This window comes from Schistocerca piceifrons, chromosome 5, assembly GCF_021461385.2.
Source record: "Schistocerca piceifrons isolate TAMUIC-IGC-003096 chromosome 5, iqSchPice1.1, whole genome shotgun sequence".
Classification (NCBI taxonomy): Eukaryota; Metazoa; Arthropoda; class Insecta; order Orthoptera; family Acrididae; genus Schistocerca; species Schistocerca piceifrons.
In genome coordinates this window covers 61,531,865-61,539,417 of record NC_060142.1, presented here as the reverse complement: position 1 = coordinate 61,539,417, position 7,553 = coordinate 61,531,865, and the positions used below count along the sequence as shown (strand labels likewise).

The 7,553-nt window shown below is 40.8% G+C and overlaps 1 non-coding gene across 1 annotated transcript; it reads right to left on the bottom strand.

Moving 5' to 3' along the window:
* Window positions 1-7,235: 7,235 nt before the first annotated feature.
* Window positions 7,236-7,310, bottom strand: Trnar-gcg. The gene has a single exon. It is a non-coding gene; the product is annotated as a tRNA-Arg (tRNA).
* Window positions 7,311-7,553: the final 243 nt, after the last annotated feature.

Here is a 7,553-nt window from a genome sequence, read left to right as displayed (position 1 = left end):
CCTTGATGTTGCATATCTTGCGCGTGGACTACTCAGTTTTTATATTTTGGTTATTTTTTTCGTAATTCCACACAACTTCTTCCTGTTTTCTCGATTGATCTGTGTTCAGTTTTTCAAGGCCTATCCACTGTGCCAACTTATAACTAAACCTGAGGGGGGTGCGATGGAGAGGTTCCCTTGTAAGAACAATCACACACACCCATGCCCGAGCGAGGACTCGAACCTCCGCCGGGACCAGCCTCACAGTCCATGACTGCAGCGCCTTAGACCGCTTGGCTAAACCCGCGCGGTTTCGTGACAGTCATGCGAACTTTGTCTAGAAACTTTTCAAACTTCGCAGAAGCTGTCCAGCAGCGTTGCTGGACCAGAACTCCCGGAAGAAAGCATAATTCGGAAACGTGGCTTCACCATAGCCAAGAGGATTGTTTTCAGAATTAATCCATCTATCTGCAGTAGAGTGTGCGCTCATTTGAAATATTCTGACGGATTAAAACTGTTTGTCCTGAAGTCTTTCCTGAACAGTCCATAAGAGTTTTACCCACGAATGGCAAAGTTCTGGGGTTAATTTCTGCGACGGCAGATGCGTTTAATCCCCACATCGTTTCACAACTGTGCAAGCTGCACTGCAGGGTCGTAGATTCACACTGGAACAATAAAAAAGCTTATCAGATGAGCTGTGTTTCTCTGTGCATATGCTGGCCGTGGTGGCCGAGCGGTTCTAGGAACTGCAGTCTGGAACCGCGTGACTGCTACGGTCACAGGTTCGAATCCTGCCTTGGGCATGGATGTGGGTGCTGTCCTTAGGTTACTTAGGTTTAAGCAGTTCTAAGTTCTAGGGGACTGATGACCTCAGACGTTAAGTCCCATAGTGGTCAGAGCCATTTGAACCATTTTGAATCTCTCTGCATATCCTAGCTCCAACAGCGGTTTTTTAGAGATTAGTGGTACAGCTGGAGGAAATAATAAAATCTGCCGACCGAGAAATATAAATGCGCGTACAACGATGAAACATTGTTATTAAGAGAATAAGTACTTTAGCGAAATACCGAATGTACCTGTTAACTTCTCATTACTCTGAAATTGGCAATTACGGGAACTGTTTATGTTTCCCACGTAACTGAAACCAATTAATGTCTCATATTCGTCATTTATACATGAAACTAACTGCAAAATTTTTTCCCAATGCGGCAGGCATATGGTTATTGTTGCTTTTATTTTGCGGAATGGTTTAACTTTAGATGCTCGGTATGCTGGCGGACTATTTATTTTTATTATGAAGCACCGTATCGTTTGAGAAGCAATCAGATCCGAAGTAGAGATACAGAAACAGATAATGACACACTGATTTCATTGCTTTTAATTGGCCGTCTGCCGTAATCACATTCCCAGTATCCGCTGGCTGAAAAAGGAGAACGTTACGCTGACGATTTGCTGTTCAGTTAAGCATGCAGCTTTACTGACTATGGTTGGTAATGAGCGGACATATCGCAGCACTTTAATGATGCTCTGTTTGAAAGCAGTTTAATGTAAGTAATGATAAATGACGAAAACCAAGGGAGTCAGCCATTACGAAATCTGTGTTAGGACACGCCACGAGGCCATATTAGAAATTAAATTGAAAAGCTGTTCACGTCCGTCCATATGTGCGCAGACAGACAGCTGGGAGAACGGAAGTGTAATATTTGACGATGGTCTGCACTGTAATGAACTTATGCCGTGCAAAAGGTACCACAGTCCTATATACTTCTTTTTCAGACGATAAAATATTTCGAACACCCACTTTGGGAATAAAAATATATATTAATATTCCGCAGCAGTACACAATACGTCATAACATTTTTGTCGGCGTTTCTGGGTTGATCAGTCACAGCTTTGAAGTGAAAATATTCTGATGCTGGCTTTGGAGCATCTCTCGACGAGACTGGAATAATGGAGGGTGTGGAGTGGGTTCTGTGGAAATGCGGGCGAGGCAGTTACCGTAGGCTGAATAAAAAGACTGGACGTCAGCATTCTCTACTGACTGAACTACGTTATATGTACGATGACAGACTTTAAAGTTTCTGCAAAAACAAAGAAAGGAAAAAAAGCTGTTGGTATGAAACAAACGTTTTATTGCTTCTCAAGATACATTTAAAATTTATGCACATTTGCTTGCATTCAAACCAATTATGAATTTTTTTTTTTCTACAGTGATGTCGTAACTTCAGAAACATGGTTTTGGGAAGATTCAGCAGCTTCTTGAGGCGCTGGAAATGGCTTTCCACACATTTCTTTGTTTGGAACGAGGGAGAAAAACAAGACGTTAGATGATAAATCAGACGAAATATGCTCAGAATTGAATATTATTATTATTTATTTATTATTTTTTTTAATTGGCCTGTTGCTAGTCGGTCTCGCGCACTGAGGGATCCATACAAACTTAAATATGTATACAGACAGTTTATCCATTCCGGGCATCGAAGATATTGACGATTTTTGCATGTTATCGACTTTCATACTGGCAAAATATCGGTCCCGGAGATTCTAAGATTTCCCAGAATTTTTAATTTGAAATTTGAAGTCGGATAACAAATGACGAAATATAAATTTTTTCGTGTGATTTAATTCCAAATTAACAATTTCGGATTTTTCTCTTTACTTGCACTGCGAAAAGTTGCTTCTTGCCAAATTTCATGATTCTAGGTCAACGGGAAGCGCCCTACAGATTCTGATGAGCTTGTTTTCAAGTATCAAAATATGTGACATAAATGGCCATATCTTTTGAATGATTTGACTTACAAGCTTAAAATTTTTGCACCGTCAAGGAACTACAGACATTAGTACGTAATATTAATTTGAACTTGATACGCCACCCTGTTACAGAGGAAAAGGTCTTACCAGACGGACGGACAAACAGACCGATAAAAATGACAAAAAATATTCTGAAGTTATATCCCCTCCCCCGTTTTTTTGGTAACTCATCAAATGTATACAATTAGTGGAAACAATGACTTTTGTCTTTGGAAGTGTAATTGCCTAAATTGTTAACACTTGATTTTAATGCACACAGTCGCAAATTCTTCCGGTATCGACTCCTGTGACTACGATCAGAACTGTAAAATGAAACCAGCGAAAGGTTAACAGCGACACGTAACTGTTTGTCATATTGACAATTCAGTATTACAAAGCATTACATTTCACTGTTTACCTTTCGCAGCTCTCATTTGAAGTTCTGGAGGCTGATTATGGGTATCGTTTTGTTAGTGTACCAACTGAGAATAAAATGTTATGTTCAGTTAGTGATGAGTGCGTTCAAAACACACACGTATCGCCACTTGTTCCTTCCGTCCCTCGAAACGGCTGTGCAAGTGGTGGTTGTTGTTTGGCAGACCGTAATAACACACCTCTATTGAACTGCTTGTCTGCTGCCAATGGGTTGTCCGATTTTGAGTAAACTTGCCGTACACCAAAGCACTTAGGTCGAGCTCACACAACCACGTCAAACGGTTTCTTCGTGTTGCTAAGAGTCTCGTTTCTTTTGTGCCGCTGTACCTAGGGAGAGATAATTTGAATTCATCTGGCTCTGAAAACAGTGAGGTCTTCCTGTTGTCCAAATAACATCATCGTCATCACCATCATCATCGTCATCATCATCATCATCATCGTCTTCGTACTTTGCCGTTGTCGTAGTCTCAACCTTCAGGAATTAGTCATGACTCCTGTTCCGTCTACGTAGATCACCCGTATTCATGTCATCGCTTCTTGTGTTTCCCAAGACTTCCTTCACCGTGTGGTACATATTGCATGGCTATCAACAATCTTTCTCGTCGTCGTTTTACTGCGGTGCAAGGGAAAGAGCGTTCCGCATCCCACTCTGGAGTGAACATCTTAACAGTTTCGGCAGAGGGGCATTCTAATTCCTCCCTTGGCCATTGCTGTTTGGTTTCGATCTTTTTAGAGAAATTCCGAACCGAGAGTGAGAATGCTGTGACTTTAGTAATGTGTAGAAAGAGAAATGGCTTGTACGCCATGACATCAGAGGGGAAGTAGGAGACGCTTCCCTGGCAAGTATAGAATGTAGGAACACGTGGGATTGGACAGAATTTCTTTTTTCGTTTTGTAATACAGGCTCTTTGCACTGTGCTCTGCCGTGTGATGGGGAGAGGTATGCAAAAAAATGATAGAAAGTGGCTTAATGCGAAGCTTCGTGGTTTCCAGCACGAGAGGCTGGCAGTTTTTCTTCCTTATTTCACTCTTCAGAATTATTCTGCTATTTTCTGAGTCTGGAGGACAGCTTTATGAGATTAAGAGCCATCTCTATTTCTGGCTGCTCTGGCAATGGACAGGAGGTACTTCTGCTAGATAATTAGCAAGTACATGCTGAACATCTGCCTTAGCACGTAGTCAAGTAGACAATTTTCTGTTTGCCGTGTGGAGCGACCGCGTGGTTTGAGGCGCCATGTCACGGATTGCGCGGCCCCTCTCCGGCATGTGTGTGTGTGTGTGTGTGTGTGTGTGTGTGTGTGTGTGTGTGTGTGTGTGTGTGTGCGTGTGTTCTTAGCATAAGTTAATGTTAGTTTACGTATTGAGTAAGTCTAGGAACCGATGACCTCAGCAGTTTGGTCCCTTAGGAATTCATACAGATTTGAACATTTTTCAACATTTGAGTTTTCTGTTTAACCTGCAGTTGTGACAGACTAAGCTCTGTTCGTAACTGCAAGACAGGACAGTCTGCTGGTTATGATCATAGGAAGTGGAAAGGACTTAGTAAAATTTTCGTTTGCTGTTTATGTTAGGGGAGCTTCGGCTGTAAGTGTTTATTCAGGAGCTTCACTCAGGATCATACGTTTTACTCTTTCGTTAGAAGCTTTTATTCACTTTGTGTTGAACTTTGCACAAGTTTAAAAGTAGGTTTTGCTTTTGCTCTGGACGCACGCTATCGTCCTCTTTACCTTAAATTGGGATATGATTTTTTCGCAAAATTATTTCAGCGTTTGACAGATTTACTCCCGATTCAGCCACCGCCAAATGAGTCTGTAAACACTGACCTGATACGCAGGACACACGCCGAGCAGCACCAGTTGTCACGGCCACGACGCTGCAATACCATCGTCACTCGCTATGGTGAAGTACTGCTCAGCTCCAGCGTGGTAGGGAAATCAGGAGGCAAGACTCAGGGTAACTTCTTCCTGTTTAATGATTTCGCTTTTTTCTTCAGAGCATGCTCAGTTTCGTTATGATCTGCATTGTACATTCATTGTCATTCAAGGAGGACAATTTGTCTCGTTATTGAGAATTAGAAAATCCAACTTTTCCGTATCCAGACACAAGTCAACTAATTCAATTTAATTCATTCTTGATTTTCTAATGAAGTTTATGGTTCATGTTGAATGTGATGAACAGTTGAGAATCATGTTTAACTTCCATTTTTATGTGGTGAGAATAAATTGTATACATTGAACGTAACGTCTTGTTTCAAACAGTAGCACCACTCATTTGTACGTTATGAATGCAGTTTAAAGGAAGTACCAATTTCAAGTCACGTAAGTCAGATGCTTTATCAAGAAATAATAAATCTGTACTCATGCAAGTCAGATGCATTATTTAGAAGTACCAAATTCGTGTATGTCAAATGCGTTGTTACAAATAGTTACAAGGAGGAGGAATTTGTGCTAAGTGCCGGAGCTTAAACTTCATGTCACAATGTAAAATTCATTCTCTTAAGTGCGGTTTTCAGATCCCTGAGCAGGTTATCAGACTTTCGACTTAAGGGTGTAGTGTGGCATTTCACATACGCAAGTCAGACGACAGTTAATAGAATAATGAACCGGCAATTTGGACTAGAGTGTTCGCATCTCAAGTGGATGGTGTGGATTTGATTACCAGCTGTTATGAACTGTTAACAAAAGGAGCATGTTATATAAACATTTCTGTGAAACATAAAATACATAAGCTCAGAAAAAATCGGTAGATTTCGAGATGGATAATCGCTGGTCCGAGTTTCATTTCGGTGAATATTTTTTTCTAATTTTTTCCATTCAGTCGAAATGCCTGCGTCATTTAAATATAACTTCATCAAATATATGGTAATCATCACATATATAATCGTCTCTTTTACGGCAAATGAAAGCCCATTTAGTTTTAATTTTGTATCTCACACAGAAATCCAGTTTTTACTGCAAATTTAAATTCTTTCACGCTGATCTTTTACGAAAAATTGTCAATAAAGACCCTTGGAACATAGCTTATTAATTCTTTTCATATTTATGTATTTCATTCTCCACGGAAACGATAGTAGAACGTGCACCTTTCTCTTAAAAATTTATATCGACCAGGAATCGAGCACAAGACGCCCATGTGGCAGCCAAGCATTCAACCGTGGAGTCCCACTGGCTTTCGAAAAATCTGCCTCATCTTACGGTATTAAAGACACTCGTAAAGTTTCAGAGTCGATTTTCTCAAGAAATTTTAATAGTTGCATCGAACTGTTTTGTGCGACTAATATTTCGGTTCTGAACTTCACGTACCCCAATTACGAAATCATTTGGATAAGAGCGAGGAGGACTCTCGCACCAACGGTTCCATGCAAAGTTAATTATTTATGTATAGTTCATCCATCCCGGAGGTCGAGAAGCTCTCCCATTTCTCCTTTTCTAGGTATCGATACACGCAAATATACGTCTACTCATTCCTGAGAATTACAAGTTAACAGTTTTCGAATTCTCTCCTTTGCCTGTTACGTGAAACCTTGTTTCTTTTCAAATATCACGAACTTAGATCAACGGGATGTACCGTGGAAGTTTGCATGAGTGAGTTCGCGAGTATCAACATACGTGACGTAAATGGCTGTCAAAAATTTTTTTTCCTGTGTATAATTACAGATTAACTATTTTAGGGTTTTTACCTTTATCTGTAGTGTGACACCTTGATTCTTGCCTAATTTCATGATTCTAGGTCAACGGGGAATAACCTACACGTTTTCATGAGTGAGTGTGCGGGTATCAAATTACGTGATATTGCTGTACCATAGTGACTTAGAAGCTTCAAGTTTTTGCACCGTCAAGCGATTGTAGAACTTAGTACGTGACATAAATTTCAGTATGTTACATCTACCCGCTCCTGAGAAAAAAGGGTTTTAACCAGTCGGACAGACAAACAGGCTGATGGACAACAAAGTGATCCTGTAAACAGAATGAGATTTTCACTCTGCAGCGGAGTGTGCGCTGATATGAAACTTCCTGGCAGATTAAAACTGTGTGCCCGACCGAGACTCGAACTCGGGACCTTTGCTTTTCGCAGGCAAGTGCTCTACCATCTGAGCTATCGAAGCACGACTCACACCCGGTACTCCGTTTTACCGTTTGAGGTATGGAACATTGAAAATTACAAAATTACACGACCCTTAGATTTCGCGAAGGAGAGGTGCAATTACACACGAAGGACAGGAAAAAAAAAATCAAAATTAGGCGCCTTAACTCACCCTTCACGATGACACAACAAGCAGTGCCACACGACTGTAACTTACTTTTTACCACTCTGAAAACCTTATCAAGCACTGACGGAGATGCCAGTGG